The sequence below is a fragment of the Pan troglodytes genome, chromosome 7 (genome assembly GCF_028858775.2).
Source record: "Pan troglodytes isolate AG18354 chromosome 7, NHGRI_mPanTro3-v2.0_pri, whole genome shotgun sequence".
In the NCBI taxonomy this organism is placed as follows: domain Eukaryota; kingdom Metazoa; phylum Chordata; class Mammalia; order Primates; family Hominidae; genus Pan; species Pan troglodytes.
In genome coordinates, this window is record NC_072405.2 from 138,329,462 (window position 1) to 138,354,199 (window position 24,738).

A 24,738-nucleotide genomic window follows, 5' to 3' on the forward strand; every position below is an offset into this window, starting at 1 on the left:
CACTGCTCTCCTGGGTACTGTCCCTGGCCTCCCGTCCTTTTCCTTGAGCTTCTGTGCTCTGCAAGGCTTTCTCATTATCCTCTAGGCTACAGAGAAACAAGGAGACAGGGGAGAGCCTTGAAATGTACCTTCAAGATTACAACGTGTAGCTGACATTGTCAGTTAAGTTGGGCAGATCTGACTTCGCTGATTAAGTGAACGTATGAGCCGATCCTCCCCAGAAGCTGGGATCAGCCTCCCCATCTGATGGTGAGTCAGACCTGCTGGGGTTTGGGTCCTTGCTCCAGCATGGCTGCCTGTGTGACCTTGGCCACTTTACTTAACCTTGCTGAATGTCAATTTCCTGATCTGTAAAGGAAGCTAAAAATGCCTCTCTTGAGGTTGTAGTGAGGATTAAATGTGATAGCATAAGTGAAAGTGCCCTTTGAAGAAAGAGGAAGGCGAAAGCGCTTATTGTGTCAGGAGAAATGTGTGGAGAGCCCCCTGTTGTTCTCAGGTGTCTCATCCTTCCCAGGGAAAAATCCCCATGCCAAGTCAGAAGAGGTTATAATTTGGCTCTTACTCTTTTATTCAGGCACTTCTTTCGGCTGCCCAGGGTTTTCAGCTTAAGCAAATAAATTACCCTTCTCCACTGGGCTCTGTGTTCTGCAGCCAGCCATATGTTTAAGCTTGATAGAGATTTTTATCTGGCTTTGTAATATTACCCAGCAAGGGATGACATTTCTTATCAGAGGCCCTGAGGAATCAGAGATAGGAGCCCTTTCTTTTTCCTGGCCGCCAGGCCTCCATGTGCAGGGCTGGCAGGGAGGCTGGGAGGGGCTGGCTGGGCCTGGTAGTGGGCATCAGCTGGCCCTCATTTCTTAAGACAGCACTTCTGTTAGCTGACCTACACAGAAGCAGGTCATTTCGAGATGTTTGCATCTTGGAGCCACTGATAGAAGCAGGGCGAGGGAGAGTGAATGAGGAAGGAAGACGGGAGTGTGATGACGCATGCCCAGCTTTGTGCGGAGGCAGAGCACTTGCCTGTGTGGGGCCCTGCCCTTCTCTTGAGAGGCAGGTGGGCCCTTGCTGCAGAGTCAAGGCCTGGGGATTCTGTGGCTCTGTAGGGTGACGGGCACTGGAGACCTACCAGGGGCTGGGCCATTGGAGTGGTGGGTGCTGGGGAGCTTCCATGGGCCCCTCCAGGTCCACTCCTTGCTCTTCTCTGCCTTGTTTTGTGCCCAGAAGGCTGACCTGTGTGGATGCATTATCAGGGTGGATGCAACACAGGGCTGCCGTGCTCTCTGGTATCAGTTTGGAAGGCACTGGCAGGATGGGAAGGCAGGCGGGGAGTGAGGTCGGGGGGCCTATCCTTCCACTGCCTCCCTGCTGCTCCCTGACTGATTCAGGTAAGGTTTACAGCGGGGCTCTAGGTTTGAATTTTGATTCTGGCGTGTACTTGCTGTGTGATATTAGGCAAGTGGTGGAACCTCTCTGTGCGTCCGACTTCTCATCTATAGTAACGCTTTTGCATTCCATTGATCTCTTTGCCTCTCATTTTCCCTGAATGCTGAAGGAAAGGACACTGCTGTATCCCCTGAGGGACTGTCTGAGCCCAAAGTACACTGGGGACAAGGGCTCCAGGGTGGGCAAGGAGATGTCTGATGATCACGTGATTTGGAGCTATAGCCTCCATTGGAGACACATGCTCTGGTCTCTTTCCCTCCTGAGTTTTGGGAAGTCCTGGCCTGTGCAGCCTAATTCTCAAGTACTAATCTTGCAATCATAAGAAAGGGAAGGAGAAGTGGTTTCCCCTCTCCCTGGACCCATTCCAGCCAGCAGTTCCTGACTTTGCTTCCTTCCTGTTGGTGCCCACTCTGTTTCCTTCCATCCCTTCCCCAACCTCTCCCATCCCATGCCTCTTGTTGGGCAACTTGAGTTTAACTGTCTCTTCTTCCAGTGGCCAAGTCCAAATTCTGAAAGCACAGTTCTGACCATGTCCCTGTCCAACTCAAAAACAGTAGCTCCGTGTCACCCACAGGCTTGAAGTCAGACCTCTCAGGGGGCATTAAGTCCACCGCAATATCACTCCAGCCTGTGAATGAAGACTGAATGCCTCCGAGCCTCTTATGTGGGGAATCAGTTCTGGTAAACAGGTCTCACTTCTTGTCTTTTAAACACTACTTGCTTTCCTTGACGTCTGTGCTTTGATCCCATTGTTTTTTCCCCCTTGGATGCCTGCGAGATCCATGGGCTCTGGCTTCAGAGAGTGCTGGGTTCAGACCTCAGCTCCAACAGTTGCTGGCTCTGTGACCCTAGGAATGTCACCTCACCCCTCCAAGCCTCTGTATCCTTGACATTAACCTGGGCTGATAGTTCCTACCTGCAGGGTTCTTGTGAGAAGAATCTGTCTAAAGGCTCCTACTGGGGCTTGATTTGTCAGATAAATGAATGGGGTTTTCCCTAACCTTCTAATTGACTACCCCACTGATTATTCAAACTCCACCTGTCCTCAAGTTCCATTCCATCATTCACTTCCTCTGTGGGTTTTTCTGCCACAAAGTCATCTTCCTCTGTTTGAAAGACTCTTAGTTCCTCATGTATGACAGCAAGAGTGGACCTCATCTCTTTCTTTTTGTGTCTGACTTCCCAGCACAGTCTCAATTTCTTCAGGGCATTGACTGTGGTGTAAGATTCTCAGCTTGAGCACTGGAACCATTTATGGGACGATTGAGTATTCAACTCCAAGAGAATGAAAGAGAGTCACTTGTTCTTTCATTGAACGAAATTTGATTGAGTGCACACAATATGTTGTGTCTGTGCTTCACACTGGAGTTGTAAGGATGCATAAAATGAAGACTCTGTCTTCACATAGCCTATCATCCAGTGAGGAGGTTGCATTATTGGGAATCTGTGTCAAGCCTGGATTGCATAAGACATAGGTAGCTGAGAACCTGGTGCTGACTGGGGACTGGGGGAAGTTCTGTGCCCAAGGAGAGGAGGACTCTTCCCTTCAGATGGATGCCCATAATTTTATCTTTAACTTTTAAGAATTTGGCTTTAATGTGTCTCAATGAAGACCTCCTTATGTTTAATAAATTACAAATTATTTGGGCTTCATGGATTGGGATGTTTATTTTCCTCTCCAGATTTGGAGAGTTCTATGTATTTTTTTTCTTTAAATAAACTTTCTATCACCTTCTCCTCTGCTTTTATTCCTCCTCTTGAGTTCCCATAATGTGTATTTCAGTTCACTTGATGGTGTCCCATAAGTCCCATAGGTTTTCTTTTTCATTCTTTTTTTCTTTTTATTCTTCTGACTAATTTCAAATGGCCTGTCTTTGACCTCATTGATTCCATCTTCTGGTCGATCAAGTCTGCTGCTGAAGTTCCTTATAGAATTTTTCAGTTCAGTCATTTTGCTTTACCACCAGAATTTCTGTTTGGGTCTTTTTTTATGGTTTATCTCTCTTTGTTGAACTTCTACTTTGTTTATGTATTGTTTTTCTGATTTTGTTGTTTGTGTTCTCTTTTAGTTGAGTTTCTTCAAGACAATTATTTTGAATTCTTTGTCAGACAATGTATAGGTCTCAATTTCTTTAGGATTGGTTACTGGTGCTTTAGTTTGTTTTTTAGTCATATTTCCTTGTCTATTTGTAACCCTTGTGGTCTTGTGTTGATGTCTACCTATTTTAAGAAGTAGAGATCTCTTTTATTCTTTACCAATTAGCTTTGGCCAAGAAAGCTGTTCACCAGTCAAGATATTTTGGGTGGATTTGCTGGCAGGGTCTGAGGGCAAGTTTACTGCTGGAATTCTTAAGCGGGCTGGCCTGGTGCCTGAGTCCATGGGTACAGGCCTAGATTCTGGGTCCCTGGGGGCCAGACTGGCACTGAGATACAGTGGGATGGCTTTATTGACTGTGTTCATGTCTGTAGCATGCGTCTGTGAAGGCCAACCTGGTACTAGGATCTACACTGATGTTGGGTGCTTACTTCACTCTCCTTCCTCCACATGAAGGGTTTCTCTCTTCATGCTGCACTGTGCTGTCTTGGGGGAAGGGTGATGTGAGTGATGTGAAACTGTTATTCCTACCCTTTTCAATGCATCTTTTATTATTTCTATGCTCCACCCAGCTGCTGTAATTGCTCATCTGGATTTCTTAGCTCTTGTGAAGGTATATTTTTCATGGGTGGTTGTTCAAATTGCTGTTTCTATGAAGGGATAAACACTGGAAACTACTATTCTGCCATCTTGCTCACATTACTCTTCTCTTCATAGTATTATTTAAAATGATACATTTAGTTTTGTTTATTTCACATCCGTATTCCTTCACTAGATTGGGATCCTGTAAGGGGAAGAATGAGGTCAATTGTGTTTACCACAGTCATAACAATAAAAACCAGTGCTGTTGTCACACTATGTGTAGGGCACAGTTTTAAGTTCTTTATGTTTACCAAATTATTTTATCCGCATTAGACCCAACTGAGATATACTGTCACTTCATTTTACAGATGAAGAAACCAAGGCACACAAAGGCTAAGTAATGTGGTCTAGCTCTCCTATGAAGACAGTAGATGGTAAAACCAGGATTTTAAACCTCACAGTGGCTCCAGGATTTGTGTATCTAACCACTCTGCCAGACCTTTCTAGTGCTTTCTTCTAGTAACCACCCCAGCAAAGATGCTCAGCAAATGGGTGGTGCATGAAACAAAGGGTCATTATCCTATTTCTTGGGTAAGTTCTCACTGCAGTTTATGCTCTGGGCACAGAGTTAACAGCATAGTAAAGAGGAGGGGACCTGGATCTAGGAATTTAACACAACTAGATTGAGATCTGAGCTCACTCATCACTAAGTGACTATGAGCAAAGTGTTTAACTTCATTAAGTCTTGGTTTTGTTAGATCAACATGGAAGAAATTCATTAATAATTTCCTATTAATCTTACATTAATGGTGGAAAAAAATGAGAGTATAGATTATAGTGGGTGCTCAGACAGTGTCATCTGCCATCTTGGAGGGCTATATATACATATATATATATATACACACACACACATACATATGTATTTTATATATATTGTATATATAATACCTACATATGTGTATTTTATATATATGGATATTATATATATAGGTATTAATATATATAGGTATTATTATCAGCTTTAGCTTTTTTATCCATGTGATGAGAATTTGATGTAGTCCTGCCTGATGTCCACACAGGCTCCTCAGAATGGCTTTATTTTACTAGAGATGTTACCCCTAGGAAATAAGCTCAATCCCTTGCCCCTCAGTGGACTAGAGGCAGCATGTTTATGAGACAGGAAAGGATGTGAGTGATGTGAGTTTCTTAGCTGGTTTTGGAACAGAACAGAGGCTCTTTACGATGATGCCAGTGCTCCTAATTAATTATCATAACAAGTCTCCTGTTCTCAGCATCTGTCAGCAGGTACAGCTGCACCAGCACAGTGGACTGGCTGAGCAACCAGAAGGGCTGGGGCAAGGCCAGGCCAGGGCAGCCAACCTGTATCTCCAAGTGCCCAGCTGGTTCCGTCCTTGTATCTGACAGGGCCCTCTGATCTTCCTGCATACAATGGATTGCAGGGAAAAGGAAACTTCCTGGCCTGATTGACACAAATTTGTAGGAAACAGCTGCCTTTAGTGGGGACAAAAAAGCAAAATCCAGTGTGAGTGATAACCTCTTGCCAGTCTGGGTTCTGGGTTGCATATCTGCTGGTGACTATAGGAGGTGGTGGGAGGATGTGAATTCCTACAAATGCTAAGTTAGCATCCAGTGTGTGACAACAGGGTGAGAATCTCCTATTGGTTCTCCCAACAAATAGGAAGAGAAGAGCCTGAGTTTTGGGGGTTCCCAAGTTTTTGAGGTTTCACCAGTGACTTACTTTATTGCCACCAGGAAGTGCATGATGCACTCTGTACCCCACTTTCTTTGTAGTGGCAACATGGGATTTGTTAGATTTTTTCCCACAGTTGAAAGGAGGTTGCTATGGCAATGACCTGTGCCTAAGATGAAGTTGAAGAGAAGTATGGAAAGAACTTGACAGTTCTTTGCAGAACAGCAAGCTTACATGGAGAACTGAGGCTCAGAGAGGTGAGGTATGGCCCAAGGTCTCACAGCAAGTTGAGGGTAAAGCTGGCTCCTGGAACCAACCATGGCTTCCTAATTGTTGCCATCCTCAGTTCCTTGCACCTGTTGATTGAAACACTGATGGCCTGCTTCAACTGTGTCAGTTCTCCTTGTCTTCTGGGCTCATTCCCTGATGGGTTCAATGTGGCTGGTTGCCTCTTGCCACATGATTTGGGCACTCCATGTTTAATATGACAGATTCTGACTGCAGTTTTCATTTATTTTGCTGCTTGTGTGAATCATGACTGTGACTGGGAATGCTGGGCCCAGGTTTTCAGGGACACAGATCACAGAGTGAGAGAAATGCCATGTGATGGTTAATTCCATCTGTCACCTTGGGTAGTTACCCAGGTTTTCCTTAAACACCAGTCCAGATGTCACTGAAGGTATTTTTCAGATGAGATTAACATTTGAATCAGCAGACATTGAGTAGAGCACATTATCTTCCATAATGTGGATGGGCCTCATCCAATCAGTGGAAAGCCTTAAGAGAAAACACATGCGGTTCCCTAAGGAAGTAGAAATTCTGCCTCCAGGATGCCTTTGGATTAAAACTACAACATCAAGGCTTCTCTGGATCTCCATCTTGCCAACCTGCCCTGTAGAATTTAGACTTAATGGTCCTCACAATTGTGTGAGTCAATTCCTTATAATCTCTCTATGTCCCTACAGACACACACATGCACAGACACACACACACCCACATACACACACATTCTATTGGTTCTATTTCTTTGGAGAACCTTGATATTACATGCAAGCTGTGTGTTTATTTGTTTTATTTTTATTTTAAAAACCTTGGACATCATAATATGCAGACTTTAGAATGAGACAGATTTAGGTATGACTCCAAGAACTGCCAATGCTGAGGGTAAGTTACTTAACTTTTCCGGGCTTAAGTCTCCTTATCAATAAGATGGAAATAATATTAACACCTCCTACATTAATGCCAATAAACACTAAACAAGACAATGAATGTAATGCACTTAATACACTGCCTGGCCTAGTGCTCAACACATAATGCTGCTTATTCTAAAATTTATACTTTACTGCAAGCCATGTAGCTGCATGAATCAGTTCTCTATTTGCTGCACATGAAACCATAACAAAATGTTGTGGCTTAAAACAACTTATTTTTCTCATAGTTCTATAAGTTGGCCGAGCTCTGCTGGTGGTTCTTCTGTTCCACATGGGAGCATTTGGAATCGGTGTGTGGCTGCATTAAATTAGGAGTCTGGTGCTTCAGCTGGGGTGACTGGAGTGGCTGGTGGCATCTGTCTTGCCATGAGGTCTCTCATCACGAGCAGTCTAGCTCAACCTTCTTTATGGTAGGTTGGGTAGCTGAATCCCAAGTGGATAGATGTGAAAGTTTCCTAGGACAGAATCATTTCCATCACCTTCCCCTAGTAAAGCAGCCACAGACCAGCCCAGACTCAAGGCAGGGAAACCAACTCCAACTCTTGATGGGAGAAACAATATGCATGTACAGAAATGGGAGGACTCATATCACTCACTACTGGACACAGTCCACCCCAGGCACACGTTGCTTTTCAGGTTTATGACTCTCAGCTTCTACTCTGCTTAACCTCTTGGGTTGGTTTGTAATAATGTAGTGACCTCTGAACAGAAACTCTGGAGCCAGCCTGCCCTTTTCAAATCCTGCCTCTGCCACTGACTAGCTATGGGACCTTAGGTGAGTTTCTTATTTCCTTCATGCCTCAGGTTCCTTATAAGGGAAATGGGGATAATGTTGGTACTGAAGTGGAACTTGTGTGAGGATTAATTGAAATAGGAGTGTGTGTGTATTCATGCCTATATGCATATGCATGCCTGTATACATGCGTTCATGTATTTACATTTGAATGTGCAGGTATGTATACTCATATATGCATACATATGTGTCTGCATATACACCTACATATGTATATATTTATATATACAATATATATTCATTGCGTGTATACATAAAATTGCATGCATAGCTCGCACAGATGTTTCCCTGTTTATACATATGTTTGCAGCTTGTACACAAGTCCCAGGCTGCTTTAACCTGGGCCCTGCCCCAGTGTATTTGAGAAAATTTTATCACCGCGCTTGAGAACTGGTCTTCAGCTGGGTGTTGAACTGGGACCTCCCGAGGCCAATGCCTAGTGCCTTCTCCACCACACGAATGGTTGCCAAGACTGCCCTTGGGATGCATCAGAAGTATATCAGTGGGTCTTGGTAAAATGCAGAATCCTGGGCCCCACCCCAGGTCTGCTGACTCCAAGAGATTGACCTAGAATCTGGTTATTTCACGAGTTGCTCTGGGGTGATTCTGATAGAAACGTCATAGGCGCTTCTGATCGTGGCGGGTCCCTGGCAGCCCATGCTTGCCCCAGCAGTATCTTCTTTACTCTCTGGTTAATTCATTTTCCTTTCCCTCCCCAGAAAAATTGAATGCATTCTCTTCAGGCACAACCATGATCTCAGAGGAGTGCAGAACACAGGGCCAGTTTCACATTTGGAGTTTTAGTTTAGTTTAGCTTCCCGCATCATTGAGAAAGACAGGGTATTCTCACCTCACCACTTCCAGGCTGAGCTGACGTCAAGTTTAGCTGTGAGATAACCAGACCACCCTGAGCTTCCCTCCCATTCACAGTGAGCTGATTTACCCCAGGTCCAGCTTCTGGGTGATATGACCTCATTGCTTTGTAACTTCCCTGAGGCCTTCCCACTAAGAAAATTACAACTGCTCTTTATTGAGCATTAATACTGTATACAAACGTTGCTTTTCTTATTACTTACCATGTAGAAAAGGTATTATTACCCCGAAGCTAAGGGATAATAGCTTACAAAAGGGCACAGAACAAGGATTCAAACCCTTATGACCTAACCGGAAAAACCCCTTTCTCTTTCTACTATACCGGCAGGGAGATATGTTAAGATTTGTTTTCACGGCCCTAGGTCCTAAATTCTTCCTAAATACTTCTCTTTAATATATGTGAACAAAAACCTGCAGGGATATTTTATCCAATTTCAAATGTACAGATTGTCTTTGGGGTTACAAACAAGCACCAGAAAGTCAGGAGCCACCCTGGCACTGGCTGACGTGGGAGGTACAGAATGAGGTGTCCGTCCCTCCAAGGCACGGTGACCTAGAATCCCACTGCTCACTGTCTGTCTCTGTCCAGCCTTTCAGTTGATAAACATGCTTTCCTCCCTGCATTTTGGCATCCAGCATCGTTTAAATTCCAGGTCGTCATCCTTGTAGAACGAGGTTCGGATCTCGGCATTAAATCTCCCCCACAGTGTGTGCGGGGCCTTGCCATTTGCAGAACACTTCCTGAGCCTTGGCTTATCCTGACAGCTGCGAGAGGTTACCCTGTTTGTGAGTGAGGAAAAGAAAGGCTCACATGGTGGTATCATTGGCCTAGCTTTCAATCCAAACACTAGTCTTACCATGGATACCAGAAGGTCTTCCGTCAAATTGATCAAAAGCTGATTGTGTGAGGGTGTAAGCCAACCCTGAGATCAAATTAGGGCTGGACCCTTCATCAGGAGCTGGGGCTCCTCTCTGCAAATACTGTAGAACATCAGCATCACTGAATGAATGGAGGTGGTTACTTGACCAGCTTTCCTACTCAACATGGAGCTCTGTCTGTCTCATCTCTCTCGATTCTTCAGTGCATAACCCAGTTCCTAGCTTGTGAAGGATCCTTCCTAAGGATGTATTGGGTAAATTAATGAATAGTGATTCGACCTAACCAATTAAATCCCTGGAAGTTTTAAACTCTTGTCCAACATCAGTTTTATTTCACGTCTTATTATAAAACAGTACATACCTCTTCCAGAAAAAGTGAAAAACCCTTATATCACTTAGATGTAACTAATTAAACAAACTGATGCATGTGTGTGTGTGTGTGTGTGTGTGTGTGTGTAGTTGTATGGTGGTATATATATTAGTCTGTAAATAGCTCTTTTACTAAATACATGATAAATATACTTTGACATCAACATGTATACTTCTACTACATCACCATTTGATTGCTTGGACACCAGCCTTCACCGTTGTTCAGACCTAAGTGGCAAAACCCTTTGTATTTTTCTAAGTGTCTAGGCAGACATTTAAGAAATGAATTCAACTTTGGCACTATTATAAACAGTGTTGGCATGAATATTCCTAAAGCTAAATCTTTGTGAATATGTTTTCCTACTTTATGAGGACATATTCCCATAAACTAGAATGGCTGAAACAAAGGCTGGTTAGGCTATTGGGGTTGCGGAGTTCCCTTTCAAAAAGTGGGGACCAGTGTCTCCCTCCACCCCCAGCGTGACAGACGACCATGTCCTCGAGCCCTCCACAGCAGGGCTTCAGGGTGGACTTACCTTTCCAGCCTCATCTGTTTGGCACTCGGTATTGCACCAGACGCATGGCTGTTCTCAGGCCATCATCCCTTCTTTAGAGAGTCTCCCTCACTGCTTACTGTGTAGTGAGTGCCCTTTTATTCCTCCTTCCAGCCCTTGCTTTGTGCAACACACATCTCAGATGAATTAAATCATGATTTGTCTTGTTTGGAGGGGAGCCCAAGTGAGTCAGTTCCCTGTTGTGTCCCGGTGGCCAGCACATATTTTATCATGGATAGAAGCAATGGCTCACGTCAGAAAGACCTGGATTTACAATGACTCTGCTTCTTTTCTCGCCTGAGTCCTGGCTTTTTCATGTGAGAACCCCCTTTGTACAATTATGATAAGGTTTGAATGAGATATGGCAGGGAAAGGCTCAATACGCAGCTCAACACAGGTGAATGCTCAGCCGTTGTTGCCCAGGCTCAATGGCTGGGCAGGGCAGTTGACTATGTGTTGGACAATGTTTACGTGTCCACCAGGGGTGGTCAAACTATGCCTCATGGGCCAAATCTGTGCCCACCACTGTATTTGTACAATCCTAGTGTGAAAAAGGGTTTTCACATTTTTTAGTGGTAGTGAAGCAAATCGAGAAAAGAAGAATATTTTGTGATATATGAAAATTACATGAAATGAAAATGGAAATTTCAATGTCCATAAATAACATTTTATTAAACATAGCAGACCCTTTTTCTTAACATATCTCCTATGGCTGCATTATGCTACAATGGCAGAGATGACGAGGGGCAGTAAGACCAGGTGGCCTCACAATGCCCAGGATATTGAGTATCTGGCACTTTATAGGAAGAGTTTGCTGACCCCTGGGTTACATGTGTAAGCTCATCCAATCCCGCATAGTGTTGGCAGTTATCATACCATCCCCATTTTACACATGGGGAAGTGAGATGCAAAGAGGTTCAGAAACTACCTGAAGCCACATGCAGCATGGAAGTGGTAGAGTTGGGGTCTTGTTCCTAGAACTGGGACTCTTCATCGTTCAGCCATAGGGTAAGTCATTGGTCTTTGCAGGTGAGGAATTGTGAGGCAGGAAAAAAGAAAGTCATGCACTAATGTATGGTAGAATAAGAATTTAGAGGCTGGGCGTGGTGGCTCATGCCTGTAATCCTAGCACTTTGGGAGGCCAAGGCGGGTGGATCACAAGGTCAGGAGATCGAGACCATCCTGGCTAACATGGTGAAACCCCGTCTCTACTAAAAATACAAAAAATTAGCTGGGCGTGGCAGCGTGCACCTGTAGTCCTAGCTGCTGGGGAGGCTGAGGCAGGAGAATGGCGTGAACCCAGGAGGCGGAGCTTGCAGTGAGCCCAGATAATGCCACTGCACTCCAGCCTGGGCGACAGAGTGAGACTCCGTCAAAAAGAAAGAATTTAGAACCAGGTTCGTTGGCCTCAAAGTTCTTGGTCTCGCTCTCATGATGAGCTCCTTCCACCACTCTAGTCTCCTAGGATCACCTGCTAAACGCAGGGCCAGACACACAGAGGCATTCAAGATATCCCTATAAATGCAGCCACTTGATAGCAATGTCAGGACTAAATGTGGTTTTGTACTTCCTACTAAACATAAGCTTAATAAATTTTGTGGAATAAACAGATGAATCTGATGAATAGTTCCTGGACTCTCGGAGTTTAAACTCTGGGAACAGGGCAGGGACTCCTGAGGAAAGCAGACAACTCCTCAACCTTCTCGTGGGAGGGAAGGAGACCTTCTTTCCTGAACACCAATTATGCTTCCCAGGTGGCATGGGGTCCTTAGGCCACAATGCCAAACACTTTTGCAGTTAAACTTCCGATGAAGGAAAACTGGTCTGTCTTCTCTGCCCGTTACAATTGTCTTTACTCTTTTTGATTCTGAATGTTCTTTTTTCTTTAAACAGCTTTGTTAAGATATAATTTACATACCATACAATTTACCAATTTTAGAATATTTTCCTCATCTCAAAAGAAAGTCTGTACCCTTTAGATATCACCTCCCAATCTCCCTTCTATCCCCAGTCCTAGGCAACTACTATTTTTTTTTTTTTTTTTTTGAGACGGAGTCTCTCTCTGTCACCCAGGCTGTAGTGCAGTGGCGTGATCTCGGCTCACTGCAACCTCCACCTCCCAGGTTCAAGTAATTCTCCTGCCTCAGCCTCCCAAGTAGCTGGGAGTATAGGCGTGAGTCACCACACCCAGCTAATTTTTGTAATTTTAGTAGAGACGGGGTTTCGCCATGTTGGCGAGGCTGGTCTCAAACTCCTGACCTCAAGTGATCTGCCCTTTTTGGCCTCCAAAATGCTGGGATTACAGACGTGAGCCACCATGCCTGGCCATGGATTCGCCTATTGCAGACGTTTCACGTAAATGGAACCACAGAATATATGGTCTTTTGTGAGGAACTTCTTTCACTTAGCATAATGTTTTCAAGGTTCATCTAAGTTACAACATATACTTCATTCTTTTTTATGCCCAAAGTATATTCCATTGTGTGAATATATGCCCCATTTTATTTATTCGTTCATTAGTTGATGGACACTGGGTTGTTTCTTTGGGGGTGGGGCTGTTATGATTAATTCTGCTCTGAAGGTTCATACAAGACTTCGTATGGAGGTATGTTTTCATTTGTCTTGGGCATGTATATACCTAGGAGTGGAATTGCTGGGTCATATGGTAACTCTATGTATAACCTTTTGAGCAACTGCTAAAGTCTTTTCCAAAGTGTCTACCCTGTTTTACATTCCCACTAGAAGCTGCTCATTCTTGGGCTCATTATTCGTGTTTATCTTTAAACACAGAACATGACTCCATTCATATGACGGTGCTAGAAGTCAGTACAGTGGTTTTCTCTGGAACGACGGCAGAGGAAACTATGAAGGGCCCAGGAACACTTTCTGGGAGAGGGAAATGTTCCGAGTCTTGCTGGTTTGGTGCATTTGAATACTTGCATTTGTCAAAACTCATCAAACTGTTTACGAATTGAGCATTTCACGGCATGTGACTTATGCCCGATTTAAAAAAAAAAATGTACAAATGAAAAAACATAGAAAGAGAGGAAAAAGCAAAATAGCTGTATTTTAATTATCACTTGACCTGACTGGCTGCTTATCTTACCCACCTTCCCATGGACACAGGGCCAGTGCCTGGCAGGCAAGGCCACGTGCAAGAAAAGCTCTTAATTGATGTGATTAACTACATCTCAATAGGGAGCCTGGTTAACAACAGGGGAGTGAAAAGGAGGCTATTTTTCACTCTCCCAACTGGTGGATGCCTGGAAGGGGTGATGGGGGCACTTGGAGGGCTGCCCCCTGCGGTGCAGGGGGAGACAGGACAGCTGCTTTTTCCTTTGGCATTAAGATAATTTTAAAAAATTATTTTCTCTCAATTGCTACAAAACCTACTCTTCATTTTCATCTATGAGGAGGAAGAAACCAAGTTAATTTTTGTTTAGTGTGTTTCTGAAGGCCACATTATCTACCAGAACACAACATTTCCTAGGATACTCTTTAACCCTTCCTAAATGCACCTGTTCAGAGGAGCAGGCAACAACAGGAAACAAACAAATAAAAAAGAAGTGAAGGATTTCCTCTTTCCCCCTTAGAAGGTGGAAAGAAATGTATGGATTGACATAAATTCACAGAAGGTGAGAACTGGGCAAGCAAACACATTATCCATGTTCTTAAAAAGGCAAAATTATATAAATTTTGATAAAATTTCTAAAATAGTATCATGTCATTTGTAGGCTAGAAAAAATATGTATTTGCTAGTAAAAATATAGACATATAAAAACACCATTACTTGGGGGAGGATGTGGTTATTTGTGTATTTTTTTTCTTATTGCTAATCTGTGATTTATTTTTTTCTAATAACCACTAGTTGCTTGTGAATTAAATTGTTGAGAAATTACTTGGGTTGTTATTTCTGATTTGAGATATCAGTTTCCTCAGTCTCCCCCTTTCTAGAACAGGCTTCCTTCTCCCATCCCTCCTGTGTTTAAAGCTAGGGAACTTTCAGGCAGCACTGCACAGGGCACTGAACGTGAACTTTGTGGTTAGCTGGGTCAGGGTTTGATCTTGCAGTATCTGGGGCAAGTCACAGATCTTTTCTGTGTCCTGGTTTCCTCACTGGAAGAAAGGGACAGATAATGCTCTCCCCAGTGGATTGATGTGAGACATACTAGGAAATCCCTAGCACAGTACTTGGCCTTTTGAATTAGTTTACCCTTTCTTTCCAACCTACCCCTTTATCCTGGTCTTTCCTGGCACCATGAAAACCAGCACTCAGCAGTACAGTTTGATGACTTCTTATTGCTAGGTTTCATCTGTAATCGTTGCAGATGCTTAAATACACACGCAGGCCAGGCACAGTGGCTCAAGCCTATAATCCCAGCACTTTGGGATTCTGAGCTGGGAGGATCACTTTAGGTCAGAAGTTCAAGATCATCTTGGCCAACATGTTAAAACCCCATCTCTACCAAAACTACAAAAATTAGCCAGGTGCGGTGGAGGACGCCTACAGTCCTAGCTACTCTGGAGGCTGAGACACAGGAATTGCTTGAACTCGGGAAGTGGGGATTGCAGTGAGCTGAGATTGCACCACTACACTCCAGCCTGGGCAACAGAGTGAGACTCTGTCTCAAAAAATAAATAAATAAATTTTGAGATTTATGTGTGTGCCAGACACACACACACACATATGTACACAAGCAACTTTTGTGTGTGTGGCTCAAGCCAGGCAGAGAAAGACAAATACTAAATGATCTCACTCATATGTGAAATCTAAAAAAGTTGATCTGAAAGAAGTAGAAAGGAGCCTGGTGGTTATCAGAGTCTGGGGAGGGGGTTGGGGAGATATTGGCCAAAGGATATACAATTTCAGTTAGGTAGGAGGAATAAGTTCAAGAAGTCGATTTTGACTATAGTTAATAATGTGTTGTATTCATGAACAAGGCTAAGAGAGTGGATGTAAAGTGTTCTTACCACAAAAAGGATAACTACATGAGGTAATGCACATGTTAATTAGCTAGATTTAGTAATTCCATAATGTATCCACTGTGTCCTTCAAAACATCGTGTTGTAAATAGTAAATACATACAATTTTATCTGTGAATTAAAAAAAAAGATTAAAGAAAACCTCCATCCCCACGGATGAGTTAAGACTGCTCACTGACGGAGCTAGTATGTATTACTAACCAAAGCTAGAACTCATTGCCGCAAGCATCTGGGTGACAGCGCTATTGATAGTCCTTCCTGCAGTACCCGTCCCTGGCAGAAACACCTTCAGTCTTCAGGCTGGGTGCCCAATGATATGCTAGAAATATTAACTCCTCCTGTAAATCACCAGAGGGGATGCAGTCTCAGACTGAGTTTGAGTATTGTTTCCCGGGTCTGGAGGAGGGGCTCAGCAGAGAGCGATTCATGGTTTTACAAAATGTGTTTACTCTGGTGGAACGTGTGGGCTCACGTGGGCAGAAGCACATTTGCACACATGCAAAATGTAAGCCATGCACCGTCATCTTTTCACCCGTGTTTGGTCACCTTTTAACCCTCCTTCCTCCTCCCTAATTGCCTCCCCCAGCCCATTTCCTCAGCCTCTTTTTATGGCAGTGGTTTTCAAACCTCAGTTTGCAAATGATCATCTGGGAAATGTGCTATAATGGAGATTCCTGGGTTCCCCCAACAGATTTTCTAATTCAGTGGGTCTAGGGTGGGGCCCTGCCTGCAAATGACATTTTTACCGAACATCTGAGATAGTCCCATTTGACCAGTTAAGTGCTATAAACAGAATGTCTGGGACTTATTGATATTTCAAAGACCCACAAACAACCTTGAGAACAAACATGTAAAATTCTTAGCTGAAAAATATGAAAACAAAACTGCAAAATAGAAATAGGTATACTGTATGTTTTATAGAACTTTATGTCAACTTGTCAAGTTCGCCTCAACTTTTACAGTTACATAGGAATTATTTTTTAATGAAGGATATGAGTGCAATTAATGCATTTGATACAATGTGTGTGAGGCCTACAAAAGCCTTATAAAAGATGTCACCCCATGAACCCTGCTCTGAGAAATATGCCCTTAGATGATTTCTTGCTTGTAGCATTTTAGATCTGGAAGGCCCCTTAGAAATGTCCTTCTTCAGTACCCAGAGTTTACTATCAGAGAAACAGAGGCCTACAGGGGGAAGGACTTGCCCAAGTTTACACAGCAAGTTCCTGAAGAGGCCAGACTAGAGTGAAGCATTTACAATGTACGTGCATGTGCATGCGTGTGCAAGGGCTGGTTACATCCCTCTCAGAAGTCTCTTCTTTTTTATTTTTATTTTTTTTGAGACACAGTTTCACTCTGTCTCCCAGGCTGGAGTGCAGTGGTGTGATCTCAGCTCACTGCAATCTGTGCTTCCTGGGTTCAAGGGATTCTCATGCCTCAGCCTCCAGAGTAGCTGGGATTACAGGCACACGCCACCACGCCTGGCTAATTTTTGTATCATTGATAGAGACAGGGTTTTGCCATGTTGGCCAGGCTGGTCTTGAACTCCTGACCACAAGCGATCCACCCACCTCAATCTTCCAAAATGCTGGGGTTGCAGGTGTGAGCCACCACGCCCAGCCAGAAGTCTCTTCTTCATTTCTCTTTCACTCTGGCTGTTTTTTTCCCTTTGGTCCCTATGTTCTCAGGCCAGTCTGAAACCTGGCCCTGAACCCTGAGGGTAAGGGAGAAAGGTTAGTGGGGGGATCTCAGGGTTGAAATCAATAGGCATAGTATCTGTCAAGACCAGTCTTCAGCTCTCAAGTCCCTGTAGGGGGAAAGAGAGAGGAAATGCACCAAGTGGGGAAGAAGTGCTGAGTCATGTCACTTCAAGCAGACACATAAAAAACTGGCTAACTTCTTAGCAGTCCACTGAGTTCCGACAATGTGCTGGACATTGTGCACACTAAATTAAGCTGACGGAGTCCCTGCCCTGTGGAACCTTTCGTTCATTCACTTACTCATTTCACAAATATTTGCTGAGCATCCTACTGTGTGCCCCACACTGCCAACAAGGCAGATAGGGAGCTTAGAACCTAGTCTGTGACACAGGCAACAACAGATGACAGATCCATAAACAATTAAGGCATTTCAGTTAAGATATTTCAGATAGTGACAATTACTATGAAGAAAATAGAAGAAGATAATGAGAAGGAAAGTGGCTGGGTGCAGAGCATGCCATTTTAAAATAAGTTCTTGCTAGTTGAATGGATGAATAGTAAATTCCATGTGACCTGAAAGGGGATATACTTAGGCCATTTATTGTTTCTGACTCTGCCTTCCACAGGGTAAGACTGAACTTTCTTGCCCATTGTGAGCAATTCTGGCCAAGGAGTAGTGAGCAGAATTGACATGTCATTTCTGGCCTTCATGTTGGAATTCTAGTGAGAAACCCTCCAGAGGTCATTCTCTCTTCTGGCCTGCTGCTGATCAGTGCTATGTGTAGAGGCTGCCACGTTGGCCTGGTCTGGATGATGCTGAGATTGAGCATGATCTCAGGTTGACCTGTGATGAACATGCAGCTGAAAAAAGAAATGAATCTTTGTTGCTTTAAGCCACTAAAATTTGGAAAGACATGTTAGTGCAGCATAACAGCGTCACTTCTGACTAATACTAATACAACCTGCAAGGCAAAATAAATTTGAACTGTCACTCTGGATTCATTGGTAGGGGTTTTCTTGGCCCTGAATGGGAAACAACTCTGAGGTCCCAACTGGACCTGGTAGGAAAGTGGGCTCTAATGACTTGGTGTTGACCACCACGCCTGTAGGTGGGAGGTGGCAGCTCTGGTACCACATGCCTGTCTTCTTGCTTTAACTTTCATAAAAGGTTCTTACCAGGATCTTTTTCTAGTCTGTCCTGAGCATCTATCCTCACAAATGACTCTCATCAGCTGTACTGCTTTATGTGGTCTTCACTCGTCTCTTTCCTAGTGCAGATTCTTCTCATTGGGTTTTAAGGTTCTCAAAATTCTGACCCTAACACACCCTCCCTCAGGGGACTTCTTGCTGGCCACTGAGCATGCAATACCCCTCCCTTGCTCTAGGCCTTGATCACTGAATGCTATCCTTTCACCCCACCCCCTGCAAACCTACCTGTCCTGTGGGTATCCTTTAAATCTGGCTCTCAGAGGACTTTCCTTTGCAGCCACAGTGACCCTGCTCTCCTGAACCCAGACCACACAGTGCCCACACTCAATTAATCTTTGACAGTCTTGTTTTATCTTATACTTCATTGCTGCATGGTTATCTAACAATCCTCATGTTGAAGTCTCGACTCCCTAACTAGGTTATACACTCAAGGAATGGCCTGGGTTTTGCAATTTCTCACTGCAATGTCTTGGTGATAACAGGCACTTGAGAAATAAGTTTTTAAAGAGTTGATTGGATTAGTGATGTGGGGCTAGAGAGTAGAAGGGGAGAACTGACGTGGAGTCATCTAATGGGCATTGTCCAGCCCATTCTGCCTGTCCTGTCTCCCAGGCCAGTCCTTCCTTCCATGGCTGGCACAGTCCCCGTGTGATGTCCCCTTCCTGAAATGGTTAGACTTCTAATCAAAAGGTCTATATTGGAGCAGCTCAGTACAAGCCATTGCAGTGGGAAACTCAGAAAAGGAACACACAGGATGTCTTGGCAGGATGAGACTAGGCAGCGATTCGACTTTAGGGGAAAGGGGAGGCTTCCTGGGGGAAAGGATGTTTAGGCTCTTCCCAGAAGGAGGTGTGGGGATTAACCCAACAGAGGAGCCAGAGGAATGCTCTTTGGAGATCCCAACCCAGGCCTGGGCTGGAGAACTGGAGTTAGGGGTGAGCTGGAGCAACCTGTGACCAGCGACCAGGGACGGGGCTGGAGGAGTGATGTGGGGCCTCCCTGCTTGCAGGAAGGAGCTTGACCTTATCCTTAGCCCTGAGGGATGCCCCAGAGGGGTTTTAAGGATGGAAGAGACTGATCATGCTGTCTTCATGTCCTTATTTCACTTTCTGCCTTTCCTCTCCTGACTCTGCTCTTATTTTTCTATTCTTGGACTAACATACTTTGTGTTTTTTTTGTTGTTGCTATCTTATTTGAAAATCAATATAACCACATCTATAAAAACAATTTTAAAGAATGCCCAAATCCCAGAGCCATCATCTCACCCAATTACAACTCTTGCCTTCATGTCTGCTTGGCCTCTTGCCCCCTGTTCCTGCTGTGCATGCATACATTTTACAGGGATGTGTCCTCCGTGGACGTGAGATTTTTTTTTTCTGTTTTGCAGTTTTTTACACAAACATTTTCATTTGTTGTTCCTGTTTTTCCTTCTTTCCCAGGAGGCTTTAGGCTCCCACTCTCCTCTCCCTGGCTTTCTCTCTGTCCCATCCACCGCTCTACCCTTCAGGCCTGCCTATATGAAAGAGGTCTCTTTCTATGCAGAAAACCCACTTTAACAAGATGTGGGTGCTCTTACACAGACCTCATATGAGGAAAATAGCACATCAGTGAACTTGGGGTCCCTGGGAGTCACAGTGATATTCACCAGAAAATCAGACAACGGTAATGTACCTCCCCCATCAGGTTGCCAAAAGTTAGAATAGGTTTTGTGTTTTTTGTTGTTGTTTGTTTGAGACGGAGTCTTGCTCTGTCACCAGGCTGGAGTGCAGTGGCGCGATCTCGGCTCACTGCAATCTCCGACTTCCTGGTTCAAGCGATTCTCCTGCCTCAGCCTCCTGAGAAGCTGGGATTACAGGCACATGCCACCACACCCAGCTAATTTTTGTATTTTTAGTAGAAACAGGGTTTCACCATGTTGGCCAGGATGGTCTTGATCTCCTGACCTCGTGATCTGCCTGTCTCGGCCTCTCAAAGTGTTGGGATTACAGGCGTGAGCCACTGCACCCGGCCAGTTTTGGGGTTTATTTTAAGAACGTGTCAGAGCCTAGCATATGCCTCCATTGCCGGTGGCAGCATAATTTGTTCTTTTGGAGTAACAATTTGTCAAGAGGCATCAAAGCCTTACTTTGACCTTGTATCCCTATTTGGGAAGTTTATTTAGAAGAGAGTTTCCAGAAAATGAGAAAGCTGTGTGCCAAAAGGGAGTTCTTGCAGCCTATTGCACTTCAGGGCAAAATTAGAAACAAAGTGGACTCCAGGGTCCTTCTGTTTCACGGAATCTTTCCCAGACATCTGAAGGGTCATCATGGAGAAGAGGCGGCACCTTAAGGAGAGCAGTGACAATCTCTGATGTGACAATTACATAAGGCATTGCGTCCTTCCTGAGATTACACAAAACCTGTATAGAGAGAGGCTAGCTGTTCATTGGAAAAATGATGCCTACTTGGAATAATAAGAGCATGACAGCTTCTTTTTTTCTCTTCTTTCATCTCATCTCTTCTCTTTTTTTATAGCTTGTCTTATTCAGTTAAACTTCAGTCATTACCATAGAATAAAGTAAAAGGCAATATATATATTGAATGTGTAAGGCCCATGTTCCACTAGGAATGACGTCACGAAAGGACAGCCTGACCCTCGCTGCTGTATCAGGCATGGGCACAGCGCACACTGCTGCACTCAGGGGTCAGAGCAGGAGGTGCTCCTGGGTTTCATGATCTTGCTTTTTGTCCCTCATGGTCATGTGTCATTTCATCTGCACCGTAATCGTGCTGGGTGTGTAACGTAAATCCCCATTTTATAGAGGAGAGAGCTGAGTCCTTAGGGCTCCTGGCAGTTGCCATCCAGGAAGCCCCTGCTACGTTCCAAGCTTAGAATCTCCCCACACTATCTCCTTGGATGCTCACATAACAGCTCTGCAGAGCCACTCTTCAAACCTGCTCTTCATGATGGGGAAACTGAGGCACTGTGATTTGCCAAAGAGCCGTAGCCAGTAAGGATCAAGGCAGCATTCACGCCTGGGTTCTCTGACTGTAAATCTGGCTGTGTTTTTTTCTTTCGAATTTTATTATGAATGCCTTCTTTGTTCATTGTCATTATTATCATCATCATTGATCTCTACCAGGCCCCCTACCCCCAGCCACTTGCCTCCTCTGTTGCAAGAGGAGATGAGGAGACAAATGTGGAATTTTTATTCCCATTCCCTTCCCTCCTCCACAGGCAGCCACTCCAGTGTGCTTGCTGCAGGCCCTGCATGAGGGCCTGCATGAGGATCCTCCCTGTCTTGTTCTGATTGGGTATCTGTTTTTAATTTAGACAAATGGGATTCTGCTATAGATCTCAATCTGGTTTTTTTTGCTTACTCAACACTCTTTTTCAGAGCCAGTCTTGGTGCTCTATGTTCACCTGGTTCATCTGAGGAGCTGCATCTACCCTGCCCATGCCATAGATCCTGCCCTGTTTGCTTCTCCTGTTGCTGCTAGTGGACATGAGGTAACCACAGCCTAGTTCTGTGATAAGCTCTTCACACCTGTACCCATATGGACTGTGGGAGAGTTTCTCTGATATGGACTGTGATGCGGGTGAGTCATAGTGCACACTCACACTTAATTTCACAAGTACTGCCAGATTGTGTTCCAGAATGACTGTACCAGTTTACACTTCCACAGGCAGTGCTCAAGATTTCTGTTTCCCTCTGTCCTCGCCAGCACCTGGTATTGGCAGATGCATCAAAAAGGATGCATTTGACAGCTCAACCACACAGAGCACTTGATTAGCATCCCTGTGATGGCCCTTTCTGCTGCAGACATCACTTTGTCATAACAGCATTTTGAGCAGGAAGAAGCATCAGGCAGGAAAAAAGGGGCCCTTTTACTGTGACTCCCTATCTTCTGTTAGGGAAGAAAATTTTCCCCAGAAATCCCCAGTAGACTTCCCCCATGTCTCAGTGGCCAAACTGGGCCAGGTAAGCTCCCAGCCAGTCCCTGACAGAGATAACAAGATTGTCATGGCTGTTTCAAGCCAGGGCCAATTCTTCCCCCTGCCATGGACTTTTTTTGAGCACATTGCTATCTCCCTTGTCCCTGAATAGAACTGGGAATATTTTAATAAAGAAGAAGAGACCAGTGGCTGATCAGTAACTTGGCAGCCAACAGAGTCTTCTACATCAGAGTTCTGCATTTGCCAATTTTTTGCATGCATGCTGCCTCTTCTATATAAGGGATCTTCCCCCACATCTGTTTGATTTGCAGAGAATTTCAGAAGCGGCGAGTCACTCATACATGTCCATTGCTTTGGGGATTAGATCCATCCAGCTCATTTTGGAAACGGCAATTCTTTTTGCCAGGCAGACATGAGACCCATTTCCACACCAGCTGCTCCAGCTGAGGTTCCCATGCAGGTTCTGCGTGACAGAAATCAATAGAAAGATTCAAAGGGCAGAGCACCAAAGTTCCTGCCCTGCACCATGATGTCAAAGCAGAATGCCTGCTGAGGACAGTTGCAGATGAATACCTGTCAGAGAGTATCACTTCTGCAAGCAGCAACTTCCCCTTCTTATCAGCCACGTGGATGCCGTAGTAACCTTGTGTTTCTGGCTAGCTCAAGAAATTAATTTATAGGATGGGTGCAGCAGGTCATGCCTGTAATCCCAGAACTTTTGGAGGCTGAGGCGGGAGGATCACTTGAGGCCAGGAGATTAATACCACCCTAGGCAACTAAGGAGACCCCCATCTCTATAAAAATTAAAAAAAAAAAAAAAAGCAGTTTGGGTGGCACATGCCTGTGGTCCCAGCTAGTTAGGAGGCTGAGGTGGGAGGATCGCTTGAGCCCAGGAGGTCAAGGCAACAGTGAGCTCTGATCATGCCATTGCTCTCCAGCCTGAGAGACAGATTTGAGACTCTGTCTCTAAAATAAATAAATAAATAAATAAAAATAAAAGAAATGGAAACCGTGTAGTTATAATTTGTTGAGCACTTATCTTTGCCAGGTGGCCTGGGAAGCATTTTATTTCTACGATCTCATAGATATCTCTTGGCAGCCCTCTGAGAGCATTGATATATTATTGCTACATCACAGGCTCCTACAGAATCCTGATTCTGACAATTATCAGCCATGTGGCCTTAGGAAAGTCACTTCAATTTTTTGTACCTTAGCTTTCTCATTTCTACATGAAGAATGATAATAGTATATTGCACCTGCTCACAGAGTTAATAAACATAAAGTGCCTAGAATGGCACTTGATACTTATTAGCTACTATTGTTGCCATTTTTTTAAATGAAGAAATTGAGAGGTTCAGAGGGGTCAATTTGCCAAAAGTTAGTTATTAAGTAGCAGGGCCATGATTTGAATCCAAAAGCTTCTGGCTCCGAAACTGGGCTTTTATCCAAGGGAACATCACCATTGCGCCCCTCATCAGTAGAATCAATTTTCAGGTGAAGACTCGGTGACAAAGACCACAAAGACGTAGTGTAAGTCTTCTAACACATGACTGGATCATTTCTGGAAGGTGGCTGGGGACATGGATACTGGGCCATAGAACAAGCATGCATGGGATGGAAAAGACACAGCGCTCAGTTCCTAATTTGACCACTCAATCTTGCAGAGTCTCCACCTCCTTATTTTTAAAATCAGGTTTTCATTATAGTTCCTCCCAGTAAGGATTTTAAAAGTGCCTTATAAGCTGACCATCTCTGGGGTTCCTTATTCCAAAATTAGGATTTTATATGTCACTTTATATTATGTGTCTCATCTCAGTTTCCACTTACACTGACAAAAAGTCTAAGAGTCATTTCCCCCCAACTCCATTTTATTCACTACAAGGCTCAGGAAAACAGAATTTCAGAATCTTCTGGAAGAGATGTTTCCTTTCTTAACCAAGCTAAATGGACTGGAGGCAGGCACCACTGGTGTTTTTAGAAGGTTGGTTAACCACAGTGCCTAGCGGTTTGGGGAAAAATGAATCAGGTAGCTTTCTGTCGCACGAGACATTCCCTTACCACATTTGTCCACTTGAGCACTTTTATTTTATTTTATTTTATTTTTATTTTTATTATTTTTGTTTTTTTGACAGAGTCTTACTGTTGCCCAGGTTGGAGTACAGTGGTGCAATCTCAACTCACTGCAACCTCCACCTCCTGGGTTCCAGCAATTCTCCTGCCTCAGCCTCCTAAGTAGCTGGGATTACAGTTGTGCGCCACCATGCCTAGCTAATTTTTGTATTTTTAGTAGAGATGGGGTTTCACCATGTTGGCCAGGCTGGTCTCGAACTCCTGACCTCAAGTGATCTGCCCTTCTCGGCCTCCCAAAGTGCTGGATTACAGGCGTGAACCACCGCA

The 24,738-nt window shown here is 44.3% G+C and overlaps 1 protein-coding gene and 1 non-coding gene across 2 annotated transcripts in view; both read left to right on the plus strand.

Moving 5' to 3' along the window:
* Positions 1–24,738, plus strand: part of LOC742042 (collagen alpha-1(VII) chain-like) — a 307,325-nt gene that overhangs the window by 254,777 nt on the left and 27,810 nt on the right. Inside the window, exon 12 of the mRNA XM_063816125.1 lies at positions 21,782–21,894. The gene's annotated coding sequence lies outside the window, so the exon portion shown is untranslated. The remainder of the gene's footprint in view (positions 1–21,781; positions 21,895–24,738) is intronic.
* On the plus strand, positions 793–878 carry MIR1207 (microRNA mir-1207). Its single transcript, NR_035579.1, has one exon. It is a non-coding gene; the product is annotated as a microRNA mir-1207 (primary transcript).